This window comes from Lutjanus erythropterus, chromosome 17 (genome assembly GCF_056507025.1).
Source record: "Lutjanus erythropterus isolate fLutEry1 chromosome 17, fLutEry1.hap2, whole genome shotgun sequence".
Taxonomy (NCBI): Eukaryota; Metazoa; Chordata; class Actinopteri; order Lutjaniformes; family Lutjanidae; genus Lutjanus; species Lutjanus erythropterus.
Genome location: NC_139333.1, coordinates 20,161,210 through 20,187,825, shown reverse-complemented (window position 1 = coordinate 20,187,825; position 26,616 = coordinate 20,161,210). Strand labels below are relative to the sequence as shown.

The following is a 26,616-nucleotide window of genomic DNA, read 5'->3' as shown; positions in this document are numbered from 1 at the left end:
CGACATCTCTGCAGCACTACAATACTTCATTATAATGCTGTTTTGTCACACATTATTCCTTTATCAATAAATTGCAGCTTCCGTGATTTGGATGTTGCACTTGGCAATACTGTGATTCGATCATATTTTGATAAATTGCGCAGCCCTATAATCAGTTAACATTACCTTTGTAAACATACTCCTGCTATTTATCTTTTCTTTCCATTTAACCATTTTTAAGTGTTAGTGTATTATAATACTTTATAATCCTTTAAAAAAAGCCAGTGAGTGACCAGAAATTATGAAGTATTGTGATACTTGAGTTTCTAAGTCATTATGAAATGTTTTATACTGTGTTGTGTTTATTGTTTTAAAGCATTATGAATATTTATGAGTGCTTTTAACTGTATTTATACAGCGCTATAAGCAGATTATAATGCATATATGTGTGGTTATGATCCATTAAAGACATGGGCATCAAAGAAAGTGTTAGTAAAATGGTCCACAGATGATTTAAGAGGTTTCCGATTAAATAACTCACATTTTGGAATGTGAATATAGACACATAGATTTCTTTGCAGAGAAAGACCCCAATTAACGCTTTAGCGCTTCAAAGTCAAATATTTACTCTAATACAAGCACAATTAATTGGTGAAACATGGATGTTGTTGCTGCACACATGTAGAACAGATGCCACTGAGCCTTGGGGAAGCGCAAACACTTCACTTTCACGTCGCTGATCTCTCTGGCTGCTTTGCAATGATTTAGCATTTGTTCAAATTATTCAGACATCACAGTTTGTGCCATGTGACCTGTCAGCGCTCGTTACACAGCCGGTAAGGCTGAAAGAGTCTGACATGCCGAGGCCAATGTAGGTGTTTGGAAACGCAACTAGTTTTGTGCAAATTCAAGATAATGCAAAGAAAATGCTTGTTAATGTTCCTAATTGTGGTTTGAAAATGTTTATCAAAAGCAGCTTTGAGTTGCATTAAATATTTCCACCATTCCATGAAAAATAATTTAAATTCCTCATGAAGCAATGCTTTCCAATGTGTGATTTATTTATTATTGTATATAGATGAAGATTGTGGTGTTGATTTTTTTTATACTGCACATAGTAATTTCTCTCTGAGGTTACAAACACTTTGATTGGTAATTTCTGGATTATTTGTTCTCCTCCTCCAATATTTATGCCCTCTGTAATGGATATCAAGACAGTTTTCAGCTAATGGTCGAAGATATCCCACCCGAGCTCAACGAGGAGGCTGTCCATTGGTCGAACCGCAGAATGTTGAATCTTTAATCGCCTCACCTTTTGGCTAATTCATAATTTAGTGAAGTGGGAGTGAGGCGTTTAGCTTTTCCTGGCTATGGCCCGCTAAGTGAAATGGTGTGGAAAGTGTGAGGTCATTAACCTGTTACAGGTATGTTCTCTCCTAATATTGGGGATAATGTATTCCAGCCAAGTGTGACAAAGAAGAGGGAGAAGTCGTTCACACAGGTAGGCGCCAGGCAGCCATTCGTTTTTGCAAAACTTCATTTTAGAACATTAGGTTATGAAAAGTTAATATCGTTTTAATCAGGAGAGATATCCCTTCATATCTGGGTGAGATTTCCACTCTGCTGCCTGTGGACCGATGGAGGAAGAATACAAGATAATTTCCCATCATCCTCCTGTGCATATCACACTGTGTTCATTTATAGCACTGAATTCTTAACCCAACCATCACGTCTTTGTCATTCATCACTTAAATATTCAGCTAAATATAAGACTGCATTCAAGCACCTTTGTAAAACTGTTCCTTCAGTACTTACATGTACAAAACATGTTTTTGGGTGCAGGGAGATAATTTTATATTCGCTTGTTGACTTTTTTTGTAAGGAGGGCTGCAGCTAATGATTATTTTTGTGATTGATTACTATGTTGATCATTCTCTATTACTGTTTGCAAAGCCCAAAGTGACGCCCTCAAATGACTTGTTTTGTCCTCAACCCAAAGATATTCAGTTTACTGTCATCGAAACCAGGAAGTATTCACATTTTGTCTTTTAGCTTAAAAAAAACCCCTTCAAAATAATAAACCGAATGTCAAATTAACTGACGATTAATTTAACAGTTGACAACTAATCGATTAATCAACTAATAGTTGCAGCTTCAGTTGTAACTGTTTTGTTCTAAACGTTCAAAGAGATTTGTCAGATGTAGTGAAAAACAGTAGAGCTGCAACAATTAATTGATTAGTTGTCAACTATTAAAACTCACTGGCAACTATTTTGATAACTCATTAAGTTCTGAGTTATTTTTTAAAGAAAAAAAAAAGTCAAAATTCTCTGATTTCAGCATCTAAAATGTGGAGGACTCCTCTATAACAGCGGTTATCAACCTAGAGGTCAGACCTCTCGAGGGGTTTGTGAGATAGTTTCTTAGGGTCACCAGATGGTTTTGGAGAATAAAATAAAACAGCATATTGTTGCAAGCAGGATGGAATGAGAGTCAGGAAGCAGCTCTTAGTGACGTCAACGCCATAAAGACATTCAGCTTGTGGGAAGAGGACAAAATATAGCAACAATGAGAAATGGAACAGCCACCTCGCTAATGGTTAAAACTACAAACCAGCACAAAAATGACAATTACCAACATGAACCAACACGTTCTGAACATGCATTTTGTAAACTAAATTAGAATATTTAACAAACTACTCAGTCCAACAAACATGATGGTAAATGAGAGACATATTTTAGACCAGGCAAAGGTTTGGTCTACATCGCTTTGCCTGATTTTAGAATTTATTGAGTGCGTTTTGAGGTGTGGGTTGAAAACACGATCATCTTCTGCCTGTGGACAAAACGAGACGTTACATTACACTGTACATTTTTCACCACTTTCTGAAATTTTATGGACCAAACAACTAATTAATTAAATAATTAATTAATTAATCAAGAAAATGATCGATAGATAATTGATAATAAAAAATAAAGGTTAGTTGCAGCCCTACAAAAACAGTTTAACAGAAGTTTGATTATTTTATATGTGATTCTGCATATATCTGCCACATCTGATTATATTTTGACATTGGAAAAAATCTTCTTTTTGGGATATTAAACTTAACCTTTTTTAGATCTGTAAGTCATTCATCAATTTTCCGTTTTATTATGCATGAAACAGATCAATACCTGAACACTGATACTGTCTATGTCTTAACCTCTTGCACATGAAAAATTAAAAAAATAAAACTAAATGTCCAAATACAGCAACTCTGAAACATCTTGACATTATCATTGTGTAAAGTACAAATTCAACATGTCTGAATAACGTTTTTTATTTATTCTGTATTATTAGACTCTGTAACTGTATTTTGGTCCTTCTAGGGCTGAACAGCTGATGGAAAATATGATCACAACCGCATTATCGCCACATGCAATATCTGAATCACAGAAGATGCAACTTGTTTTGATAAAGGTAAAGTAAGAAAACAGCATAATAATGAAGCACTGTAGTGATGCAGAGATGCCCTGGCCTACAAATCTTGTTCTTCCGTTTGTTTGGTATAGACGGATTAATGTTTAGTGTTTTTTAGTAAAAAAAATAATTTTTGATGCAAAAATTATCTTTCCCACTAATCATGAATCATATTTCAGTCATGCTATCTGTCAAAATAAATTCAAAATGATATTTTTTTACCATATTGTGCAGCCCTAGTTCTTGCCTGCCCTGATTTGTGTTTGTAATTTATGTGACCTGGCTGCTATAACACCAAATTTCCCTTAATGATTACTGAATTACCCTATTTATCTAGATTAATCATTGTTTTATACGTATCAGATAATGCAGATATTTTTATATTCTATTTTATTTTGCATCTGTTCTTTGACTCGACCCCTGCATACATCTCAATGCACTTAATGTTTCCTGACGCTCTGTTTGACTCGGTACAGACGAGGCCATAACTCCTGATGTTTATCGATCCTTCAGCCTCTGTTGAATTTATTTCTACAAGTCTATACAAATCTGTTTCTGTGCAGCCTATTGTACCAGATGGGTTAATGTATTATACAAAGTGTTCAGATCAGGGATTAGATTTTCCCCCAATTCCATCAGTCAATTCTCGGTGCTCTCCAGGGCATTCATCATTTTGACAGTTGCAGATAAGGCAATTATTTTCCTCGAGCAACTACAAAATGTAGACAAGTGCTTCTGTGACAGTGTGTCTGTTTGAGGGGGGAACACAAATATTATTCCAGCAGTCACTGATGGCACATATTGCTCGCTACAAAGCGATATCCTCTGTAACACAAAGGAAACAGATGTTATGAGCATTTCTGCGTCCTAATGCACTTCAGCGTTTCATCTTTTTACAGTGAATTGAAGCTCCATACTGCGATTCAATAAGACGTCTTTACAAATGGTTTGTTGTTAAGGCCTTGTTTTCTGCAGCTGGAGTAAATATTTGCTCAGTGATAGAGGCCATGATTGTTTTTATGGTATTACACAGATGTGCTAATTGTCATTTAAACACAGATTTGATTTATTTTTCCTCACTCTCTTCTGAAAATCAGCATCAGCGCAGCCGCAAGAGAGCACAATCAGTGTTAGACTAATGTATAATGTGCATTATTTCTCATTGTAACATAACATAAATGGAAATTAAAATATATAGAAATGTAAATATGAAATCTGTGCAGCCTAAACAGCCACAGTCTGATGAAATAATATATACTTTTACAGATACTGAAAGAAAAAAAAAGTACTCGCAGCTAATTTCACACTATTTTGAGCATGCCATTCATATAGACCCACACAATGCCCACCCTACTGTCCTGAAATTTGTTCCCTCAGCATGACCGTACACACATACTTAAGCTGTATCACCTCAAACGAGTCCTGTGTGAAGCACAGGGAGCTGCTGTGGCGTAGGACTGCCTGCGATCTCCACTATAAGCCCCTGGGGGGCAGCAGAAGACCTTCATTTCTGCACTGGCGAGGCTGCTTACGGCTGACTTACACCAACTGTCACCTACAGCTGAGGCTCAAGTCAGGACACGATTCAGGCTGCTGATAAATCCTTCCAGAAGAAACAATAAAGTTTGCTCTTACAAACAAACAAGCAAAGATTTCATAGAAACTTCTGTCTTGCTTATTCTGCCTCCATCTGTCTTTGTCAGATGTCAAACAAGGACTTTAACATTACTCACAAATGCAATTGCAACTAAAGGCACAAGATTGTTTAAGTGAATATTCAGAATTATATGCTTATGATCAAAATCTTATTATAAATCAGTTTTATTTATTTATACAAACCTGATAAATAAGCTAAAAAGAAGATAAGAGGTCACGGTGAGATTGGGAAGAATATCGGTCTGTTGGCGTTCATTGCATAGTCAGACATTAATGAGTGTGATTGTTAGATCTCTAATGCTAAATAAAACCATCTTAATGGATAATGACACTATTAAAATTCAAATAAATAAATAAAAACAATCAAATCTTAATATCTTGCTTTCTACGTTGCTAATCTGTGACCCAAACAATTTTTCTGGGAAGCAAAACAAAGCAGCACAGTTTTTAAGTGCACTCTGGGTGGATTACGCTCCTCATACGTTATAATTCCTCTCATATGAGCATTATAAGTGCGTATTTGCCAGATTTTGAGTGTGCGGCGTTTGTTGTCTGAACCTCGGAGTTAATAAAAGTGAGAGGGCGCGGAGGCAGAGCGGGAGGATGACGTTAGGCTGAGCTCAGGTCTGTCATCGGATCAAAGTGGGAACTTGTTCTCCCATCGCTGTCAGCACGTTTTAATGATCGTTGAGCCGGGCCGAGCTGTTCCTCCCTAAAACTTTCCCATACCGAGTGTCTGATAGATTCATAGCTTAATCATTAACTCGCACTTAATTCGTCTGGAGCAACATTATAAGCTCAAATTACAAGGGGATTTTGGCAAAAGGTTGGTTTCATAAAGTGCTCACTTCTAGACCTTTCTGTTGCTAAGAATAAAGAAATAAACACTGTAAAAAGTTATTAAATAGTTAAATAATTACAAAGAAAATGCAATTTCATAAAATTTCTGTTGCTCTTGACTTTAAACAAGTGAAATGTTTTAACACATATTCACCTTAAATCTGCTAATTTTGACTAATTATTCCAACCAGACAAACATATTTTACGGTAATGAAACATTTAAAAGTACAAAGAGCAGATGTTGAAGACTAAAGGAAGGATGTGTAGGATGTGTTTAAGTACCGCACCCTTGAACATGAGTCACTGACAGTAATTAGATAGTTAAAATAAAAATATTACTGCCCATGTCTTCAAGATTATGGGTTAAATTATATCCAGCTGTATGTGTGACGAATGGTTTCATCCTGTACACTGAACTTAATGACAGTTTCAAAGACATTATTGCTCACTGGAATCAAAAAACAGGAATAATTCTTAAGCAGTTCCTTTAAAGTCAGAGACCGCCTTCAACCAAACTTACTTTGTGATTTTAAATAATTATAAAATATAGAATAAAAGCAAAGATACCATTTATGCACTTATTTTGAATGTACAGCTCTGTCTCTTAAACTAAAAAATATTGTATTTCTGTCTATATAAGTATAAACAGTGACTATTTTGGTGCAGGAATATGGAGCAAAACAGTTTAGGTATGATGACAAGAGACCAAAATGACTGAAATAACAGAAACAGTGTCATTAGTGGACTGACAAAGGTTTCATGAGGCCGTCTGAGCCGAGCTGCTGTGACAATAAATCAAACACAGAAAGAAGGCCGAGGCCTTTATGGGGTGTGCCACCCATATATTGACTGCACATCATAGCAGCCCTCCTGTTGTAGGCTGGATTATAAATCCCATTTCTAAAAGATATATGGGACTTTAGATGTGTCAGACCTGCCTTTTTTTCAGCCTAACCATACGTTTGATTTTTTTTTTTTAGCCTATTTACAATCACATTATTCCCAAGAATTCCAAAGTTGAGTGAAAAGTACTTTAAATGTTCGGTAATTAGACATTTGATCCAATTATTCCACACAAAGCCAATAACGTAGCTACTATTTGGTTAAGTACAGTGTTAGTAAGCTAGTAGAGCTATAAAATCTTTGTACTTTAAATGAGCTTACCCCTTTTTGTGTGAAAGTGTCCAGCCCGCCTGTACGTCTGACAGGACGCACGGTGCATGTAATGAATGAGACGGCTGCTGTAGGCCTCTATAGGGCTGAAAAGTAGTTTCAAAGAGAGAAAGAAAGGGAGAGAGAAAAAGATCAGCCAACAGATGAGAGAAGAGAATCCAAGCTGAACCGCGGATCAGCCCCTTCAAACTGTCCCAAAACAGACCTCTGTCCCAGCAGAAAGTCTCATCTCTCAGCCTGCCAGGGACGTACATCTACCACGTTAAGGGTCTCTGAGTACAGACCAAATGTGTCTATAGCAGAGGTTCTCAATTTTTTTTTCTCAGCTGAGGACCCCTTACAAGATAGAAAATATACTTGGGACCCCCTCATGTATGTCTCTTAGATTAAAGCAGGGGTGTAAAACAGTCCAGGGGCCAAAGGGTCCAATCTGGCTCAGTGGATGACTCTGCAAAGTCATTAATTCTTGACCTGAACACAGTTCTACAAAAAATAATAAATACTTATTGTGGTCTTATTTAAATTGTGCAAAATATTGCCGCTTCAGCACAAACTCATCTGTATCAAGCTTCTATCTTGAAACAATATTGGTGGAACCCTGTTGCTAACTCCATTACTACACAGGAAGTCACTCAAATCATAAAGAAGTAAAATACTACAACTGTATATTATTGTTCAGTTCCAGCATACGAAAATGTTTTGTGGATTTGTAGATCCACTGTGATCTGTATATTGTAATAAGGACAGCAGACTGATCAAATCTGACTGCTGAAACTGGACTTAATTTTCTAAAGACATTTCAGGCTGTTCATGTTTTTTTAATTGTGAAAGTTTTCAGGATGTTTTTGTATTTATTTACACTAAAAAGGGAAAATGAAGGTGCTGTTATTTATAGGTTATTATGCAATGGTTTTACTGGTCGGACCCACTTGAGATCGGATTGGTCCGTACGTCGCCCGTGAACTAAAATGAGTTTGACACTCCTGGATCAGAGAGAGAGACAGTTTTGACCTTTAATAGGTGACATACAGTATTTAAGATTTATAGATTGCTATTTTAGATTTAAATTTCAAAATGTTATCGGTTGAACTCTGAAGCATTTTGTTACAATGAAAATAGGTAACTGCAAACTTTTCACAGACGCCCTGGCAGAGTGCCACAGACCCCTGTTTGAGAACCAGTCAAGTGCTAGAAGTTGGTATCAAACATTTTGTCAGATTCTTAGTTTTATGTGACTTTTATTCTGTTACTCTTACTTAGAGAACATGCCTGTCCAGCTACTACAATACAAAAGTATTGAGTTCTCTGCCAGAAGAAAAATAGAAACTAAGATACTTTGTTTGGCGATGCTACTGAAAATGTGAAACCCGTGAGTCCTGAGGACAGAAGCTCAGGTTTTGTCCTTAGTATTTCTTTCTTAAAAAAAAAAACAAAAAAAAAAAAAAAACTCAAGGACTTAGTAATTCTACAACTGAAAGCTGAAAGTCTACTTTTTGGTTAAGTTTGTGTTTGTCGATACACGTTGGTCATTTTTAACTCTTTTTGTCAAGTAAAATAAAGTCATTTTAATTTTACACAAACCTCACAGTGTGCCTTGGAGTGTTTTTGAAGGAGACTTGTGTTTTTGATTTTTTTACTGACACTGTTTCACCAATGCAACAAGCCCTTCACCTGAAAAATAGTGACTATTTTGAGGCTATGGATGAGAAATTAAATCACCAATTCAGTCAAGTAGTGCTGCAAATTAGTCAATTAGCTGATTAATCGATCAGTTGATCCAAAGAAAACAATTTGCCGACTATTTATATATTTGATTAATTATTGCAGTTATTTTTCAAGCAAAAATATGAAACATTTGCTTGTCCCAGCTTCTCAAATGTCTCATGGCTTTTCCTTGTCATTTATGATAGTGTGACTGTTGACTGGCCCGAAACGTGCAAATTAAAGACATCACTTCTCTGAGATATTGTGATGAGCATTTTTCAGTTTTTCAACATTTTATAGATTTTATTTCTGCCAGTGTTTAGATGACTCTGAAAACACCATTTAGACCATCAGTAGATGTTTGGTGTAGAGATCTGTGATAAAAAGTAAATAATGACTGAATCAATTAAATGTGAAAAAAAAAAATCCAAATTAACATTCTGTTTTTTGGTGTTTTATCAAAACTTCCTACTATTCTTGTGGTGGATGACCTCAGTAAATCCTGCAGCCTGCAATTCTTCCTCTAACTTCTCACCACTAAACTCTTGGGCGGCAGACCACATTCATTCTTTCACACTGTAACACTCTGTGACACTTAACGCCTCTACATTGTCTTTGCACCGGGAAAAATATTTACATTTCCACTGCATGGATTTAGCTGAAACTATTACTGTGTCTGGAGTGACTTATGGTGAGTTTACAGTCAGCGCTTTAGAGCACAAACAGATATGCACACACATACAGTCAGTATAGAGATAAACACAAACATATGCATGCACCCACATGACAACGCACACACACACACACACACACAAACACACACCATCCTTCAGAAGCATTGATTCTGTTTTGAATAGTGTGTTTTCTCCTCAGTCTAGATAGTCTTGCTACTGCCCATGCTGTTAGTGCGCCAGGCATTTTCAAACTCTTTACATCCATTACATTCCACTAGGTAAATACCTAATGCTGGAAACATTTGTCAATGTGTGCGCCTGGCTGAACAGAATAGATTATTGGGGGCTGAGTAAAATACACTGCATTTCCAAACAGCACTATGCCTGTGACATATTAAAAACTTCACACAAGACTCGCTGCAGTTTCCCCCTCTGCACCCAGGATATGTAATATTTCAAGGAAATAAAGCTCGCAAACAATAGTAAACATTCTTGGTAAAGAATAGGAATGTCAGTGTTTCCGATAACACGGGCAGAAAGGCTTTTTCTGTCCTTTTAGCAGCATTATACAGTATATACTATTCTTAAACCCCCTTCATGGTTACTTTAAATGAGAGGGATAATTAGAAATACCCAATTTACTCAGAGGCAACCACTGTTTAGTGTGAGATCAGCTGCAACTGCAGCAATGATTATAGGAGTAGTAGCAGTCATAGCAATCGATTAGTTGTAAACTATTAAATTAATCGCCAGCTATTTTGATAATTGATTAATCAGTTTGAGCAGTTTTTCAAGTAAAAAAGTCTAAATTATGATCATCATTATCAATTAATCTGCTTAATATTTTCATGATTAAGCAATTAATCATTTAGAAAAATGCTCATCACAATTTCCCAGAGCCCAACGTCACGTCTTCAGATGTCCAAAGCCTGAAGACTTTTCATTTATTATCATATATAACAAAGAAAAGCAGCAAATACTTACATTTAAGAAGTTGCAAGCAGCAAATGTTTGAACATTGAACATTTTTGCTTGAAAACTATTTTAATTATCAAAATAGTTGGCAGCTAATTTTCTTTTGACTGACTAATTCATTAATTCTTGCAGCTGTACTGAATATCTTTGGGTTGTGGACAACACAATATATCTGAGGATGTCACCTTGGGCTTTAGTCAACTTTCTTCACCATTGTCTGACATTTTATGGACCAAACAACTAATTGATTAATTGAGAACATAATCAATGATCATATAGGCTAATGCTTAAGACTTTTTGGTTTGCCACTTTGGGACTATTCATGCATATCTTGTCCTGCACTGTGGCTGCATAAATGTTTGTTCTCCTGTTTATTCTGACTTATTCTATTTTAGTCCTATTTATGTGTCTTCTTATATTGTTTTGTGTTCCTTTGATGTTTTAGGTAGGGATGAAATAGTCACCGGTCTCATGATAAACCACGATAAAATTCAGAATGGTTAGTATGACCACTTCAAAGTTTAATTATCATTAAAGCTATGTTTGATTACTGTCCTTCAGTGTTTTTCTAAATAAAAGCTGGTGACATAATTTCAGTGTGTGTGTCAGTACTTTTTATGCATATTTTACCAATACCGCATTAATACTGATAACGACGATAACTGGTCATTTTGGTCACTATCATAGTGATATTAAATTTTCATACTGTTTCATCCCTAGTGGTATCTACTCTTTATACTTTACACTTTGGGAACAGTATGACCAAAAAGTCAGGTGATTTCTTCATTTAAAATTAGGTCGAAGCAGAATTAGACCATTTTGTAGAGAAAAACACTGCACCCCTATCTTCTATTGTAATGGGACTTGCTGCAGAAACATTTGAAGCTTATTTCTTGAATTACCACAACATTCAAACAGGGATAACAGACTCATCTCGGAGCCTGAACACACCTAAATAGTAATGAGGAAAGGACCAGTTTGAGTCTCATTAATTGGATTAGCACCTCTCTGAAATGGCTGGTATGAATATGCATGGAGTTGTGGGAAGTCTTTAAAATGTGAGTTACAGAAAACAATGTTTATTTTATTTTTAACTCCAAGTAGTTATGCTCTCATGCCTAAATATAGAAAAGTGCTGCACATTAAAGCAACAAAGTAAAGAATTGCCTCTTGTCGGGTAGAAACATATCAGTTATAAGGCAAGGTAATGCACCATATAAAAAGAGAAGAAGAAGACTTTCTGACATGATTGCAATGGTGTACAAGCAATTCAATTTGTTTCTGGTGCAGGTCAAGTCAGTGTACAAAATATTTTTAAGATTGCATGATGCCAATATTATGGCTCAGACAAAGGGCAAAAACATCAATCACTGTTTCCCAAACCCCAAACTAAGATGATGTCCTGATTATGTTTTGTTTTATCTACAACCCAAAGAGTTTTCTGTCAAAGAGGAATAAAGAAACCAGAAAATATTCAAATTTAAGAAGCTGGAATCAAAAAAATTGTTCAAACCAATTAATCGATTATCAAAATAAGTGGCGAATACTGTAACAGTTGACAAATAATCAATAGATGGTTAATCTTTGTAGCTCTGACAGAGATACAGACCAAGATGCAGAGTAAAAAAAAACAAACTGGGTCACAGGGTGAGCCCCTACTGTCACAACCTGGCAAAATATAAAGACGACATATGACTCTTTAAAGTAAAATAAATGCATTTAAGAAAACTATCAGGGTTTCTACTGCTATTGTAAAAATAGCAGGTTTGTACAGCCTTTAAAAAAGCACTAAGTGGAACTAGGCAGTTCTTATTTGTGCATGACTAAACATACTTTCATAGAAAAGTAGTCTCAGATGATATAAAAACTCAATAACACATTTCTTTACATGCCTTGTCTCTATGCCTCTTTGATCTTTAGTAATTGATAGAGAATGGGACTCCTGTGGCAGACCCTCTTCAACAAAGATACACAATAAAGAGCGGGGACTGTGAGTGGACAGGGGTGATGTCGGGTCTCTTATTTGGGTGCGTTTCCATTCATTCCTCCAATATTCCATTCCTGGTTCTGCTTCACGAGTTTGTCTATTGTGGAGCGCTGAATAGGGGGGCTCAGGAGCGTCTCTGCTTCCGTTAATTAGAGCTTTTTGCAGCTTCCGCTCCTTGAGGAGTCAAAGTTTAAGCAGTGGAGAAAAAAGAAACCCTCAGTCCTCCATTGTGGCTTCAAAGACATGAAAAGGTATAGTTTACCACTAGTTGTGGTGTAGGTAGCTGCGATGTTGGAGTGTCTAGGGCGAGGATAAACAGTCAAAAGTGAGATTTTTCACCCCAGCAGACATTAAGACACTATTTTAGTAGTTTTAAAAGTATTGCTGGAGATAACTAGTTAGGTGCAGAGGTGGGAATGAATGAAGTACAAGTACAAATAAGTAGAATTTTCAGGAATCTGTACTTTTATTTTTTTTGGCAACTTTTTACTTTTACTCCCTACATTTTAACACAAATATCTGTACTTTCTACTCCTTACATTTTCAAAACAGGCTCAAGACTTTAAATGACTAATTATTTGCATTTTGCATCATTGTGCACCACCTTCCCAAGATCAAGACCAATTTCAACCTAAATGGACGGTGTAAACGGCGTCTAAATGGTGTATTCATCTGTGCATATCATGCACCACAGACATAAGACAAAAACAACATAACAAGACATAAGACAAAAACTATGTAAATGACGTAACAGGACAAAAACAACGCAAAAGACATAATAGATACAATGTAAATGATGTAATCAGATTAAAACATAAGACGAAAATAACGTAAAAGACAAAACAAGACAAAGAATGTAACAAGATGTACTGGGATGAAAACAACATAACAAAACGTAACAAGACTAAATTGATAGAAGAGACAAGTATAACATAACAAGATGAAAACAATGAACCAAGACGTAATAAATGACATAAAAGATGTGACAAGACAAAAATGCTTTGAGTGTATTTCAGAGCCTGTATTTTTTCACTTTTTCTTCAAAGAAGTTGAATCAGTAATTCTACTTTTACCTGAGTCTTTTCTTATAAAAGTATCTGTCCATCTACTTGAGTACAGAATGTGTGTACTTGTGCCGCCTCTGGTTAGGTGTCACATGTTGAGTTCAGAGTATTTCTCAAAGTGCTGTACATCTGATCCTGAAGTTCATATGGAGTTAAAAGCGAAGGGACATTCCAAGGACTATTATATGCATACTGATTGTGCAGGAACCCCGACTTGTCTTTACACATGAAATGACCAATTGTTCGTGCAGGCTTAAGTGATGCACGAGGCAAAAGAGAAAAAAAAAAGTCCTGGGGTCTGTAATGACATGTGGCTATGGGTGTCCTTTTATACCTTGAGATTCCCTTTGCCTCATTAGTTAACACACTTTCTTAGTTTTGAACAATACCTTAGCTTGAGTTCTCCCAGCAGAAATCCCCCCGCTCAGTCGATATTTCCAGGGCCTGCAGCAGAGTTTCAGAGAGAGGGCCCTTTCCCCCCTGTCCTAACAGCTTTAATACTTGTAATTATCTCTTGCTGGGGGAGGCTGGAAATTGGATTAGGGTGGTGAGTCTCAGCTGAATGAATTACCTCCATCTCCCCACTTGGTGGGCCACACACTGATAAAGTGCGGAAAAACGGATTTGGATTCAGCCTTAGCATTCATGGCTTCCTTGTGGAAAAATGAAATTTTCCAACAGAAGGGGCCAGTGTGCCAGCAGTATCTGTCCACAGCATGTTTCATCTGCTCCTGCTCTTCTGGAAATGCAATTACCTGCGTTATCGGGGCCTAAATGGTGACAGTTTGGCAGGGGAGCAGTTCCACCTGCCAAAGGCATCATTCGACAGTGTTTTTGTTGCTTCCAGTATTCTTTCAGTTTGAAATTATTCCCCCTTATTTCCACCTGTCAGGAGTAAAACAATCTGCTGATTTGTTTACAGGTAGAATGATACTGCTGGTGATGGAAAGGAGAAGAAAAATGAGATTTACAACCTTAACTTTAGTATTAGATTATGTTTATATGATCAATTTTGTCACGATTTGGCTTGCCTTCATTTCATTTAAAAGCCACATTTCTTCCACGCTTTCTAGATTGTTTTTCAGCTTGGGATTCGAATGGTGAGCTTTTAATTTCATCAACTCGCTGCACCCTAAAGGGCAAAAATGCATCAGTTATATGGCATAAAAGGTGATTCACCAAAGAAAATGTGTTTCACATTGTTACTGCCTCTTCTCTGTCTTACTGTGATATCTTTCTGACAAATTGCAGTGGTGTGAGGTTGAGCAAGGAACAAGTAATTTTCTTTTAGTGCACATCCAGGCATTGTTTGAAGTATTTCTAAAACTGAGAGATGAAACTTTTTGGCTATTTTCTCAAGTTCAACTACTTAATTGAATGAATAAAAATGAATTCAATTAATAAAATCTTGAAAAATACAGTCTTTTCATCTGTTGATAATTTTCTCGATTAATCAATTTGCTGTTTGCTCCATAAAATGTCGCAGAATGGTGAAAAATGTGAATCAGTGTTTCCAAAAGTCCAAGATGGCTTCCTCAAATGTCTTGTTTTGTCCACAAACCAAGGATATTCAGTTTACTGTCATAGAGGAGTAAAGAAATCAGAAAATATTCACAATTGAAAGGCTGGAATCAGAGAATTGTGACTTTTTTTCTTAAAAAATTACTCAATCAATTGATGATCAAAACTGGTGATTAATTAAATAGTTGACAACTAATCAGTTAAAGATTTATTGCACCACACAACTCTTTAAAGCAAAATAGACTTATTTAAGAAAACTAATAGGGTTTCTACTGCTACTGTAAGAATAAGTGATACATGATACATAAAAAGTAGAGTTGCAGATTTTGTGCATTTGCATTAACCAATTGTGGAAAATGTTAACAATCAATTAATCATTAATAATTAATAAGATACAAAAATCATGTTTTTTTCTTCATTTTTTTAAAGTTTCAAGTTTTCTTATCCAACAAATGGCTCCACCAGACAAAACAATGTAAAATGAGTCACAATTACTGCTACAATCGATTAATACATTTTTAATCTGTTAATTTCTTAATGACGATTAATCGATAACCAAAATAAAAAACACTTACAAGAGACATTTTTCTGCATTACGAGTCCTTTTACTTTTAATACTTTTAAGTACTTTTAGACGATAATGCTTCTGTACTTTTACTTAAGTTTTTGAATGCAGGCAGTGTATTTTTCCGTTGTGGTAGTTCTACTTTTATTTAAGGAAAAGGATCCGAATACTTCTTCCTCTGAAACTCTGGAACGACCAGATGTTTTAGATGGCTGCAATATTTTCTAAAGAGCAGCAATCTAAAGCTGAGAGTAACAGAAGTAAAGAACAATGAACCTGAGAAAAGAAACAAACCGAACAGCCAATAACGATGTTTTATTTCTGTACTGTACCTCAGCCTTCACTTGAATGACTGCACATACAGTATAGGTTGATACTAAATTATTTAACAACGTCAATTCAGCTAATGTTCTACATGTGTTGTTTCTCTCAGAGGAGAGAAGCAAAGCTCTTTCGGAAGGTCTATTAAATCAATATGTGGGAAGGCTTGCCACTGTGGATAACTCACCTCCAATACATCAAACAAAAAATGAAGTAAGTAATTAAACTGCTGGATTTTACACTTCAAACCATCAAACGTTGGCGTGGATTTCATGTTCTGTGCACTGTTTAGAGATATATTTGCAAGATAAATGGTCTGAAATTGGGATTTTATTACAAATCATCAAACACTTCCCTAAATGTTGCGTCTAAATGAAGCGAAAATTACCTCAGACTAAGCCGAACTAAAGAGATAATACTCCGAGGAGAAGTTAAGACTTGCGCTTAATTTGGAACAGAGCCAACTTTGTTTCCCCGTTGTTCATTAAGTAGTGGTTTTAATTCGGTTTCATATTTAATTTCCCGCTGTGTCATTGTAAGGAATCAGATCAAACAGAGGACAAACTAGCCCTACATACCCGGCGCTCGCTATCAGACACCCCCCTCGTCTTTTCCACTTCCCATTCTTTTAACCCCCCACTGAGGACAATCCTTGAAGGTAGATAAAAAGAACAACAAAAGATAATTAAATCTAAAAAAGGAGGGAAAAATCTCTGCTTTCTCACTCAAACAGTTGGGGATAGATTTCAGCACAGTAAGGGTTTGGCTAATTTATACAAAGGCCTGATGGGAGTCCTTCAACATTTACACTCTGCCTGGGACATGGATGGGTAAAGAGAAATTATATTCGCCTCTAATTGTTATATGTTCCTATTTTTACTGTCTCACCTTATCACACTTGCCAGCACAAATAAAACACACTTTATTTGCATTTGTCCGATTGCAAGACCACCAAAAGTCATAATAATTCATGATAAGATTATCAATTTACAGCTGTGCCGTTATCAGAGGGGTAAAGATTGCTCTGACGGGCCTTGTTGTTCCAACTCAAACCTGCATCCCATCGGTGACAAATCTAAAATTATAATACAGTAATGCTTCACATAGACCCAGCTATTTAGGCGTGAATTTAATATTCATTGCTTTTGCAGCTTGGTTGGTTTTAAGGTGCTATCACCCTTATCCACCCTCCTCCCAACCCCACCCACTCCCCAACATCGCTGCCACCTACACTCCTATATCCACCAAACAGGGGCAAATGGCAGTCACTGGGACAGACAGACGCACACACACACACACACGTCTCTTTGTCCCTCCCTCCTTCACTCATTTCCCCCATTCTCTTTCTCCGGCTGCCTCTCTCTGTCCCCCATCACTCTCCCTGTCCTTGTTTTTGATCTTCAAACGCTGGTAGGGATAATGACTACAAATCAGGGATGAAGGTGAGTGATCACAATGTGGCCCACCCATCCCAGCTGGCCTTTTTACTCCCCTCGTATGATGCATCTTCCTGACTCTTTCTGAGAACCCGCTGAACTGCACCGCGAGGGTTTCATATGGAGTTCACAGGGGGCTCAATACAGTCCGATGGACTCGGTGTTAAAGGCTTTCAAGCTGGTTTGAGTCTCCATCAGCAGCTTGGAAACAATTAACTGCAACATGCATGAAAATAAATATTTACGTATGGTTTGTGAATAAATGTTAGAGCATTGTTCTATTCTCTCTCTCTTTTTTTTTTTTAACAAACTGAGTCTTACTGTCACAGTGTCGGCCATTGCTTTATGCTACTTACCAACTTTTTTGCGGAATTTGGAAGCAGTACAGCACCACTACACACTAAACCTGAGGTCAAATGTATTGATATTGCGATACATGTTTAAAACATTACTATCTCCACATGCAAGAGTATCAAAAAAATACCAAAACGGTCACAAAGAAAGGCTCATTCAAGCCTGGAACTTGGCTTGAAACCTAGCAAAACCAGACAGTGTTGAGAGACTTTTTCTGCATCATTGCTGTGTGCAGGTTGTTAATTTTCTTTAAAGAGAAAAACATTATTACATTTTGTGTGCTGAATACTGTTTTTTTTTCTTTTTGCTGCGGTATCGAAAGAAGTATAGAGTATTTATACCAGAAGTTTAAAATTATTGTGACAACTTTACACAACAGTGAATGTAAATGCAAACATCACCGCCCAAACTGTGTGATTTCCACTGACCCGTGGTTTAGTTATCAACTTTGATCTAATGTAGTTAGTTGTGTATGTGCAATTGTTTAAAAAGCAATGGTCAATTACAACATAACAGACATTTCAAAGTCACCTTTGTTTTTAACTCTCAACTCTTTTATGCATGTTTTCAATTTGCCAAATGCAGAAAAGTTGGAGAAAACACTTGAAATATTGCCATTGTAACATTTTTACACATGGCTGAGGTGAAAACGTTGTTGTATCAATGATAGCAAAATGCAACAAAACTTAAAAATTTAAATCACAATCTGCATGAAGCGTGTGACTTAAACTTCTACTGAAGCTTTGGCTCCAATAAAGAGACTAAAAATAGCAGCAGAAGAAATCATCAGATCTGTGTAGAGTGATGTGAAGACTATCGTTTCTTGAAATAATACTAATACTCTACATTACTGAGATTGAGGTTTGTCTCATGCTCCTTCTATTCCACCATCTCATTGCGCCCTCTTCTTCTGCGATAGTTTAACAATGCCCATGTGGAGAAATAGCACCACCTAGTGTTTATCGCGATGAACCTAATGGTAATATTTGCACAACGGTTATGGCAACAGTTTAAATTAGCATTAGCATTTAAAGTAGCATCTTCATTTGCAGTGTTTCCCCTAGATTTTTTCTCAGGCCTGGTAGTGCGCGAAGAAAAAAAGCCTAAACAGATGAGGCATGCAGGGTGGCATAATGACATGGTTGGCTTTGGTCAGATGGCACAGCAAGGAATCTCCAATTGCGTTTGCATTCAAATTTGTCTACGCTCAGTATATTTAAGACTTCAAACAAAGTGAACACAAGGAGAGGATGGCTACATAAGCTGCATTCATTGCATACAAGTAAGCTGTTTAAGCTTATGATCTTTGTAAAACATAAGCACATCATGAACACCAAAGGCAGATCAAATGCAAATCACTGATTTCCGAACGAATGGATATCAAGTTTAGTTTTGGCATTTAAAGTTAAAAAATGTTATTACAGCACATATAAATAATAGTGAAACTTTGTAAATTCAGTCCCAGGAAAGTGCCTATAAATGTACTTAAAAATTCAACAAACACAAAACAAAAAACATGTTGTTTGCCAACATATTTGTCACATACTTGTCTAGTTCTTGCCCAAACAGCTGCAGTGACACTGGCCATCCAACCATCGTAGTCTAATTAAATATGCAGCAACTTCAAGATCGCCTTCCTGTTTGGACGTCAAATTAAAAAGTGTCCTAGCACCAGGAGTCCTATCCTTTCACATCATAAGTTTCTAATGGGCAGTTTAGATGATTCATGCCAATCAAACATCTGTTCTGCATTCCCCTTGTCAAGAGGAGCACCTGTTGACCTCTACCTGACCTCCGCCGGTAAGCAATGTGGTGGGAGAGAGGGACTATGGTTTCCTGTTTCAGGCAGGAGGGCAGAAAAGGACCAGGAAGAGGTAGTTTTATGACCACTGTTTACCTTGGTGGAGGCCTGCCTCTTTTCCTCTTTTTTTTTTTTTTCTCTTAATGTGCCCGGCAAAAAAATGTTTCACTAGGGAGCAGGAGGTGAAATTTTTCTCATCCAAATGGATGGCAATTTCCCACCATTTAGCACCTGAAGGTAATTAGCTTGAAGAGATTGCGGAGTGAGAAACACGTTCATGGAACATTAACTCTCGTACATTCTCCAGTTGCAGGGAATTAATAGGAAAGATTAAAGTTTAAAGAGAGCAAATGCCATTACCACACAAACCACCTCTCTGTGGCACCATCTTGGGCTAACTTTTCCCCCTTTTTATAATAAGTCTGTATTTCACGATGGCATCGAGGTCTGGATTACAATAGCAGGTAATAAGTGGTGGAAATGACACAGTTCTGCGGGTTTGCGATGCGGTTGTATATGAGACAATGAAGAGCCTCAATAGCCTGCAGCTTCATTTTTCTCCATAACAGCTTCCTGCCTGCTTTCTCTACCCTCTGATGCGATATGCTAATAACCAGCTCTGCATCCTTTCTCTCAACAGCATGTTAACCAAATGTAAATGCAAACCTCAATTTAATGAAGGTCTTAATAATAAGTTATTACCTCAAATAAGGCATGTCTTGTTAATTACACTGCTCTTAGACTGTGTTGCACCAACAAAGAATAATTTAATCTAAGATTAGTTCTAATCAGAGTTTAGCAAAACTGGGTTTAAAATGAGTAAACCCAAATCTAACTAGCTAAATTAAATAGAGTTTAATCAATATGGAGATACTTGCTTACCCAAAATTATAAAATAAAATAAAATACATTTTGCTGTTGAGACTGAGTAAATATAAAAGAGGGGAGAACCCATTAACTTTTGGCTGCTCTGTATTCATTGTTTGTTTGGTGGCTAAAAACAAACAAAAAAATGTAATTTTGTCCACTAGCTACCCAAAAAGTTTGTAAAAAGTTTGGTAGCTAGTTAAAAAAATAAAAAAAAATGTTAGATTGTCTGCTAGCTAACTGAAACATTAAAATGTTATATTGTTTGCTAACTTGCTAAGAAGCTGGTTAGCCTAGCAAACCTACATATTTTAAATTTGAGTTTTGGTACACCAGAATTTAAATGAATCCAAGTTTAGAGTAAAAACTCAACTCAGGTTTAAAGAGGGGTTTAAAATTAATCTTTCTTAATTTTAAGTTAGTCTAAAAGTTTGGGGCAACATAATTTAAAGTTAAACCATGATTTAATCAGGTTTAAAAATGAATCTTTGTTGAACCCAGCCTTAATGTAGCACTATAAGGTTGTATGTCTGAAAACAAGCTGTTCTATGTTCTCATTGTATATAGAGTTGTACATGTAAATGCACACTTGTGTTGGAAATAGCAAAGTTGGCCATAGTGTGAAGAGTGTATTTTAAAGATGATCAAAACCACACGATAAATCATACCTTCAGATTTAAGAGCTGAAAGAAATTAAATTGAGACATGGTGGAATTTATTGCCCAGAAAATCCCATTCTACTATCTGATTTGAAAAGTCCAGTCCTCCAAGCTCTCGAAAATCTATTTTCCACATTTTAATACCCTGCATAACAGTCCTCATAATTCATCCGAGTGTGTTAAGCACAGTTTTATTAGATCTGAAACAAATTTTGGTGGGGGATCCTATAGGCCATTAACCATGGAGTAATTTTATCCTTGTTTCCTTAATGATGCCATAATGGCGAGTGAATTTCTTAACTAAAGACCAAAGAACATTTTGAAGGTCAGCTTCATCTGCAGACTCCTTCATGCGCTTCTCTGAGAGATTGGAAAAGTCGGAGATCTTTGAAGAGTCATTAATAACGCTAAAGCTGAAGGCCTATTTGCGTTCTCGCTTTCTACCTTTTAATGTTACAATTTCTCCCTGCTCTTTCTCTCTTTTTCCCTGCCTTCCCTCTGTTTTGCAGCCTCTCTCATGCAGAGAGAATGGAGTGCTGAATGAGAGGGTAAAAATGGCAGCGCAGTGACATACAGATCCCAGATGTGGTGCCTCAATAATTTAAATTTTATGCCTTTGTTATCACTTTAATCATTTTCTTTATTCGTTTTGTTTCAGCGAGAGGAGAAACAGTTGATAGGCCAAAATGCCATGGGAACAATTTTTATTTGGTGTGTGGTGCAAAGTCTAATTAGAATTAGAATTTTGCTGAGCCTTGAAATGGTTGGTACTTTATCCTGATCGCCTTAGATATTGTTCGAAGTCAGTCATTTGTCATAGCAGAGCATGCTGGGAAGGCTGCTGCTAATCAAGGCTCCATCTCCTCCACTCTTTTTCTGCTGCCATTGCACCTCTGTCCAAATAAATGCTGCTGGGTAAGGATGAATGCAGTCTTGGCTCTGACACTGAATCTGATGGGAGCTCCGCGATGCAGCTCTCACGCCATGTTAAACCAGACTACAACTGTCAAAGATAAGAGTCAACTTAAAATTCACTTTGATTAACCGTTTTGAGTAATTTGATTAACTTTTCTGATGAGAAACTCCTGTAGATGATGGATGGGAGGGGAATTAAGTGCTCCAATGCAACTTTTTGGGACTGTTTTGGGAGGTGTCCCTTGATAATCCTTGTTTACGCAATTGCAAGCTAAGACAGATCCTGTGCGCTAATTGAAATGAATCACGCAAAATGTCTCTGCAAGGTCACTGATCCTTCCGGTGGGTCCCCCTGTAAAATGACACACCTCTGAGCATGGCCGCTCCACCCCCTGAAGATTAGCCACATAAATAAATTAGACCCAGGGACAAAGGAGCACTCGCTCCCATGTGAAACCTCAGCGCTAGTGGCGGAGGCCACAAGCGGTGGCGTTTTTTGTCATTGTCTGTCAGGGACGGAGGAGTTTTTCCCCCAGAGCAGCACGGGCGTTTTATCCCCCTGGTGAGCAGAGGGTCTTTAAAGAAAGTGAAGCTGACAAGCGTTAACATTTAGAAATGTACCAATAAATGGCTTTTATGCAGACATATCCCAGCGCCTTGGTGGCGCACAGTGTCGGGGCCGAAGCCACTGTTCAGGAGTGTCAGGTTGAGTGAAGCTGTCAGAGCGGGGAAGCCCTCTCCAAAATAAGCCCCTCTTGAGACCTAAAGCATCCATCAGTCCTTTGGTGAAACCACGCTGCTGCCTCACTGTGTGTAGCAGAGCTGAAACAACGGGTCGATCCAAAGAAAATTCGGCAACTATTTTGATTGGTCAATCATTTCAGTAATTTTTCAAGCAAAAATGTAATATGTTTGCTGGTTTCAGCTTCTCAAGTGTAAGGATTTACTGCTTTTCTTTGTCATTTATGACAGTAAATGAAGGGTCCTTGGGTTTTGGACTGTTGGTTGGTCAATTGTCACTTTGGGCTCTGGGAAATTGTGATGAGCATTTTTCACAATTTTGACATTTTATACACAAAACCAGTACCAATTTGGGAAATATTAGGCTGTCCATGTATCACCACGACAACCAATGTTAAAATCCAGTAGGCCTACCCTATTCAGCTACAGACAGTTCACGTAAGATGCAGGTTTATTCCTAATAAGTTGTAAGCCACAGCCCCACTGCCTTCATGGTGAGACAGTGGCTTACTGCCATCACAGTTTAGCTTGTAAAAGAGACTGTTACTTTGCTCATAACTAATCATGGATGATGTATGTATACACGTACTACATGCATGAACATGACTATGTAGAAGGCTGATATCGAAACAAAAGCGTTACGGGACAGAAAGAAAATATTTTAAAAATTAAATTATATTATTTCAATTTAATTTTTTTTTTATTTTAGCAGGTTCTTCAGTGTACCACTAGAGGGAGCTCAAGTACCACCAGTGTAAGTAGTACCATAGCTTGAGAATCTAAACAGTAAACAATTATTCAATTAATGGTGAAAATAAGTGGTGGATTAATTGATAATTAAAATAGTCATTAGTCGCAGCCCTAGTGTGTAGACAAGTAAAATGGAGTCATATTAAAAAAAAACTTGCAGACGCTTCCTGATGAACAAAGTTACATTTGTTGGATGCTAATAACTAATAATAATGACTGAAATGCTGTTTATTGTTTTCACTATCTGAAAACAGAGAAACTGAAACTACTTCATGGGGATCTATTTTAAGATCTTATATGTTGCATGTAACTACAAACGTAACAACTATGACCATGACATTGTCCAAGTGTTGTAGTTTAGTCCTCAGCCTCCTACAGAAATTACGTTTGTAAACTAATTTGCAAAAGCAAACACGCTTTTAGGGAAATACAATACAGTGAAATACTATTAACATAACGAAGAAATGTTAATTAACATACCTCGCAAATCGCAAATATGTTGATACTGAGTGTATGAGGAAAATGTTCACTGACAATGTATTTCATTTGTTTTGCATCAAAATAGGCAACCTTGCACTACACTATCCTGTCATAGTAACTATTATCATTCAAAATTTAATATTGACTTGAGAGGAGAGATTTTTTTTTTATTAAAATAAAGCGAAATGACTAACCTTGGGTTTTTTATTGGCTAAACCTAGCCAAAATATTTTCTTACCCAAACGGAAGCGGTTTTGTTGCAGCACACCAACCCCTCACTCAGTCCTGTACTTTGTACATCCGAAACCCACAGAAATGACCTTCTTGCGAATTCAGCATGATGTATAAATGTATCCTTACAAAGACACATTGTCTGTGAACATAATCCTGGCAGGAATTACACTGTCATCATGACATAATCATGAAAACAATTTTGTAATGTAACGTAATTTCTAGGAGACCAGGTTCTAATAAACCAATGCTAGCATTTTTCTGCTGTTCAAATGTCAGTTTAGAATATCTAAACACATTATTTAATAATGATAATACTATGCACATACATTAAACAGACGTCCAATGCCAACCTCAAAAGGTCTGCTTTGTTCAGATCAGCTCTACATGAAGAATTGCCTGGAAGCCACAGACTCCCTTGGGCTCCTTTCTTCCAAATGTTCAGAAATTACCTTTGGTGGAAAAAGACCTAACATGGCAAAATGTGCCTTTAATAGCCAGAGACATTTTCTTTTTCAGCAACAAGTTTAATTGGAAAGAAGTAGAATTCACTTTGAACGGGCAGAAAAAAATAAATCGGTGTGACAAGATGATCGATTACCTGTAACTCTACCTGACACAGAAATTAGGGTTTTTTAATGATGGGCTGCCTCTTCTTGGACATGAAATTCAAATGCTCTCCCAAAGTCTACCTTCAGCCATCACTTGTCTCTTGCGCTTGTACGCTCCAAACGCAGGCACTTTGTCTTTGTCACTGGAGAAAGGACATTGTTATTACGGACATGCCTTTGTATTAACCAATTTCATTCCTCCTACAAGTAACATCTCATTGGTTTTACCCATGCTGCCGGCTCACATTTATTCCCAGCACACATGTGGAGGATTACATTTTTTATGAATTTTGCTAAAAAAATTATTTTTACATCCATGTTTTTTATTCCTTGGCTGGTGATCCTGAAATATTCTGTAGAAGAAATGCATCTGATATGATTTTGCAAAGTAAATGAAACTATAACAAGATAAACAGCTAACTACAGTGCAGTGCTGACTGTATGGAATCAGTGATCAGGTACTGCCTTTCCTTCCTATGTATTTAATATATTTTGACACTAAAATAACCATCCATGAAGGGGCACTCATTTACAGATCATAAAATCCACATATTTCTCATTTATGACCGTAAGATCTGCTTAATGTGACACTTTTCTTGATCAAATTATAAGATGAAGTGTGTCAGAGGAGTTGTGAAGCTCACAGTCTCAGTAGCGGTGGGGGGGAGGAGGGGGGGGGTTGGTAGTGGAGGGGGTGGGTGAGGTGTTTGCAACTCGGTCGCCTGTGAGGGTAGTGATGCAGCTCCCAGCCGTCTGTCCACATGGCTGGAGGTATTGATCCAGTTATCATTGCTAGATCATCACTATATAGACTCAGCAGCAGCACAGAGAGACAGGACACTGACTGGCTGAACTGATGGCATCCAGGCCAGGGCCGCTCCCAGATTTTTTAGGGGCCCTAAACAGGATAGAACCGCACCACCACCCCTGTCCTTAATTATAATCCCTGATTTTGTTTCATTATTCCCAAATCACAAGATTTAATAGATCATCTGAAAAATATGTTAGTTGTTATAATCACAAAATTCAGTATATTACCCCACAAACTTGGTACTTCTTATAATCTTTTTTTTTTTTTTTTTTTGCAGGCTATAGAGCCCCACAATATTCATTTGCTTTAGTTGCAAAACTAGTTATAGGACCCTGGAAATCTGCAAAATCTGTATGTTGTTATAATCTATTCGTTTGTTGAGGTACAAAAGTCAGTATGACTTCTCTGAAATGTGTTGTCATATTTTTTTTAAACATGTTTTAGCTAATTTTAGCATCTGCAAAATGTAAAATTTTGTTACACTCCATAAATTTGTTAGAATGCCTCCAAATCTCTATATTTAGCATTGCACCCATCAACATGAACATACATGTATCATGTGTAATATTATGTTTAATATTGTGCAATATTACATTCATGATCATGTGCAACATTCATTATTATTATCAGGTTCAATATTAAGTCTGATATCATGTGCAACATGTCAGTAATTATCAGGTGCAACATTACTTTTTATTACTTAATCACTGTCAATATTACATTCAATGTCATTGCCAATAACATTTTTCTATTTTAGTTTATTTTAACTTAACTTGTGTTACATCTGTTGTTTTTCTATTAGGCACAGTTTGCATTTATTCCTCATGCACTTCATATTTTATATTTCACTTTATATTTAATACTCTGTTGTTTTCTATTGTTTTACTCTATGTAACTGTAATGTTGGAGCAATCTCTGGCACAAGAGTTTACTTTGGGAATAATAAAGTTCTATTTTATCTTAATAAGAGCTGCAACAATCAGTCAAATAATCGATTAGTCAGTCAAAAGAAAATTAGTTGCCAACTATTTTGATAAGCAAT

At 36.8% G+C, this 26,616-nt stretch overlaps 1 long non-coding RNA gene across 1 annotated transcript in view; it reads right to left on the bottom strand.

Annotated features, from left to right (window-relative positions):
• LOC146312134 (uncharacterized) overlaps positions 1–26,616 on the bottom strand; it is a 78,492-nt gene that overhangs the window by 4,804 nt on the left and 47,072 nt on the right. The window contains exon 2 of the long non-coding RNA XR_014772240.1: positions 7,099–7,193. This is a non-coding gene — a long non-coding RNA (uncharacterized LOC146312134). The remainder of the gene's footprint in view (positions 1–7,098; positions 7,194–26,616) is intronic.